At 33.3% G+C, this 4,451-nt stretch overlaps 1 long non-coding RNA gene across 1 annotated transcript; it reads left to right on the forward strand.

The window, feature by feature from the left end:
- Positions 1–2,748: 2,748 nt before the first annotated feature.
- On the forward strand, positions 2,749–4,242 carry LOC124005161. The gene is made up of 2 exons (XR_006833573.1): positions 2,749–2,784; positions 3,933–4,242. It is a non-coding gene; the product is annotated as an uncharacterized LOC124005161 (long non-coding RNA).
- Positions 4,243–4,451: the final 209 nt, after the last annotated feature.

Below are 4,451 nucleotides of genomic sequence, written 5' to 3' on the forward strand. Positions count from 1 at the left end.
TGACTGATTACTTGACTGACTGATTGCCTGACTGACTGACTGATTACTTGACTGACTGACTGACTGACTGATTACTTGACTGACTGATTGCCTGACTGACTGACTGATTACTTGACTGACTGACTGACTGATTACTTGACTGACTGATTGCCTGACTGACTGACTGATTACTTGACTGACTGATTGCCTGACTGACTGACTGATTACTTGACTGACTGATTACTTGACTGACTGACTGATTTCAATTGGGCTCTGAAAGTAAGTTCATGAATGTTGCGAGGCTCAGGCCCGTCTCAGAATATAGCTGTGTCATTACGTGTTTGTGAAGTGGATCATCTATTTGTCAGCTGATTGCCCAGAGATTGCTCTCGAAATAGAAAATGGACAATATTCACTCGATTATCTGTACAAACAATATTTTCTCCTGTTCTTTGCTATCGGGGAAAAGTGTGAAACGATGTCTCAAACTAATGGAGGTGATCACTAAATCCTAGACATGGGACAACATTGTTTTGGATCCACTTGCTTATTAAAGTTGATATCGATGGAGATTAGACTCACTGACACGGCAATGACAAGACAGAATAGAAACCCGTCTACTTACAGTTGGTGTTCCTCTTCGTGGGTCAGAATATGTTGATGTTTCATTAGATCATTTAAAGAAACTTGGCTGTCAGAAATCCACAAATCTACATCAAGCGCATTTTGATTTGTGAAATAAATATGCATTTGGTTAATTCATTTCTGCATTGAGTTTTATATTCTAGATGAATAAGTAATGCTGCATGTAAAAGCCATTGTGAAATTTGATGGGAGATTGTGATGGGGGCGATTTACAAATTCTCTTTGTGGAGGTACCTCAGAAAGCACTGGTTGGATAGAGGGTAATTTTCTGCCCATCTGTATATAGAAATTAGTTGTTATTTTCTAAGTTATTCAATATAATAACCAAACATAAGGACCGTCCGTGGTTTAATAACTTTGACATTCATTGACATTCACAACATTAACATTCAAATTGAATACCTGAAGTCCCACCAAAATATCTCTCTTCTATTGATTTTCAGTCTCTAAACAATTGTTTATGTGATATAGTACAGTCAGTATGTGATTTGTTGTTGTTATTATTATTAAAAACAGAGTAGATTTAGAAACGTGGACCAGAGCGACGTGGACCAGAGCGACGTGGACTAGAACTGTCAGCCAGGTCTTCCTGTACTAGACTGAGCTGTAGCTAGAAACCAGAATATTCAGAAGGCTTTAGCTGGGCCATGGTAGACAGAGAGATGGAGGACTAGAGATAAAGAATATCTGTTGTTTTCACTTGTCTAAATAATGTTTTCACCTGTCTAAATAAGGTTTTCACCTGTCTAAATAAGGTTTTCACCTGTCTAAATAATGTTTTCACCTGTCTAAATAATGTTTTCACCTGTCTAAATAATGTTTTCACCTGTCTAAATAATGTTTTCACCTGTCTAAATAATGTTGTTTTCACCTGTCTAAATAATGTTGTTTTCACCTGTCTAAATAATGTTGTTTTCACCTGTCTAAATAATGTTGTTTTCACCTGTCTAAATAATGTTGTTTTCACCTGTCTAAATAATGTTGTTTTCACCTGTCTAAATAATGTTGTTTTCACCTGTCTAAATAATGTTGTTTTCACCTGTCTAAATAATGTTGTTTTCACCTGTCTAAATAATGTTGTTTTCACCTGTCTAAATAATGTTGTTTTCACCTGTCTAAATAATGTTGTTTTCACCTGTCTAAATAATGTTGTTTTCACCTGTCTAAATAATGTTGTTTTCACCTGTCTAAATAATGTTGTTTTCACCTGTCTAAATAATGTTGTTTTCACCTGTCTAAATAATGTTTTCACCTGTCTAAATAAGGTTTTCACCTGTCTAAATAAGGTTTTCACCTGTCTAAATAAGGTTTTCACCTGTCTAAATAAGGTTTTCACCTGTCTAAATAAGGTTTTCACCTGTCTAAATAAGGTTTTCACCTGTCTAAATAAGGTTTTCACCTGTCTAAATAAGGTTTTCACCTGTCTAAATAATGTTGTTTTCACCTGTCTAAATAATGTTGTTTTCACCTGTCTAAATAATGTTGTTTTCACCTGTCTAAATAATGTTGTTTTCACCTGTCTAAATAATGTTGTTTTCACCTGTCTAAACATGTTTTCACCTGTCTAAATAAGGTTTTCACCTGTCTAAATAAGGTTTTCACCTGTCTAAATAAGGTTTTCACCTGTCTAAATAAGGTTTTCACCTGTCTAAATAAGGTTTTCACCTGTCTAAATAAGGTTTTCACCTGTCTAAATAATGTTGTTTTCACCTGTCTAAATAATGTTGTTTTCACCTGTCTAAATAATGTTGTTTTCACCTGTCTAAATAATGTTGTTTTCACCTGTCTAAATAATGTTGTTTTCTCCTGTCTAAATAATGTTGTTTTCTCCTGTCTAAATAATGTTGTTTTCTCCTGTCTAAATAATGTTGTTTTCACCTGTCTAAATAATGTTGTTTTCACCTGTCTAAATAATGTTGTTTTCACCTGTCTAAATAATGTTGTTTTCACCTGTCTAAATAATGTTGTCACCTGTATAATAAATGTTTTCTGCTGTTTTCACTTGTCTAAATGTTTTCTCCTGTCTAAATATTATTGGTTGTTTTCACCTGTCTAAATAATGTTGTTTTCTCCTGTCTAAATAATGTTGTTTTCTCCTGTCTAAATAATGTTGTTTTCACTTGTCTAAATATTATTGGTTGTTTTCACCTGTTTTCACTTGTCTAAATATTATTGGTTGTTTTCACCTGTTTTCACTTGTCTAAATATTATTGGTTGTTTTCACCTGTTTTCACTTGTCTAAATATTATTGGTTGTTTTCACCTGTTTTCACTTGTCTAAATATTATTGGTTGTTTTCTCCTGTCTAAATAATGTTGTTTTCTCCTGTCTAAATAATGTTGTTTTCACTTGTCTAAATATTATTGGTTGTTTTCACCTGTTTTCACTTGTCTAAATATTATTGGTTGTTTTCTCCTGTCTAAATATTATTGGTTGTTTTCACCTGTTTTCACTTGTCTAAATATTATTGGTTGTTTTCACCTGTTTTCACTTGTCTAAATATTATTGGTTGTTTTCTCCTGTCTAAATATTATTGGTTGTTTTCACCTGTTTTCACTTGTCTAAATATTATTGGTTGTTTTCACCTGTTTTCTCCTGTCTAAATATTATTGGTTGTTTTCTCCTGTCTAAATATTATTGGTTGTTTTCACCTGTTTTCTCCTGTCTAAATATTATTGGTTGTTTTCACCTGTTTTCTCCTGTCTAAATATTATTGGTTGTTTTCACCTGTTTTCTCCTGTCTAAATATTATTGGTTGTTTTCACCTGTTTTCTCCTGTCTAAATATTATTGGTTGTTTTCACAGGTCTAAATATTATTGGTTGTTTTCACAGGTCTAAATATTATTGGTTGTTTTCACAGGTCTAAATATTATTGGTTGTTTTCACAGGTCTAAATATTATTGGTTGTTTTCACAGGTCTAAATATTATTGGTTGTTTTCACAGGTCTAAATATTATTGGTTGTTTTCACAGGTCTAAATATTATTGGTTGTTTTCACAGGTCTAAATATTATTGGTTGTTTTCACAGGTCTAAATATTATTGGTTGTTTTCACAGGTCTAAATATTATTGGTTGTTTTCACAGGTCTAAATATTATTGGTTGTTTTCACAGGTCTAAATATTATTGGTTGTTTTCACAGGTCTAAATATTATTGGTTGTTTTCACAGGTCTAAATATTATTGGTTGTTTTCACAGGTCTAAATATTATTGGTTGTTTTCACAGGTCTAAATATTATTGGTTGTTTTCACAGGTCTAAATATTATTGGTTGTTTTCACAGGTCTAAATATTATTGGTTGTTTTCACAGGTCTAAATATTATTGGTTGTTTTCACAGGTCTGAAGAGGCATGTATTATGTTTCAGAAGTCCAGATGTTTTTAGCAGGAGAAAAAAACAGGCTTCTTTAAACTCCCTCTGTCTTATCTAGATAAATAAACAAAACAACTTGGTTTTATTTAATCTCAAGAACATAATCAATAGTTAAATGGGCATATTTTTGGGGGGTCAAAATTACTAATATATTTTATCTGACAAAGAAAACAGTCATAGACAGATTTCCTGTTTATAACTGAAAGGTTTCCACATGTAAATTAAACAAATAAATAACTTTTACCTTCCTGTGTTGTCTGTCTCCCATTCCTTGTCTGACTCCTGTGTTGTCTGTCTCCCATTCCTTGTCTGACTCCTGTGTTGTCTGTGTCCCATTCCTTGTCTGACTCCTGTGTTGTCTGTGTCCCATTCCTTGTCTGACTCCTGTGTTGTCTGTGTCCCATTCCTTGTCTGACTCCTGTGTTGTCTGCGTCCCATTCCTTGTCTGACTCCTGTG

The sequence above is a fragment of the Oncorhynchus gorbuscha genome, linkage group LG19 (genome assembly GCF_021184085.1).
Source record: "Oncorhynchus gorbuscha isolate QuinsamMale2020 ecotype Even-year linkage group LG19, OgorEven_v1.0, whole genome shotgun sequence".
Lineage (NCBI taxonomy): Eukaryota > Metazoa > Chordata > Actinopteri > Salmoniformes > Salmonidae > Oncorhynchus > Oncorhynchus gorbuscha.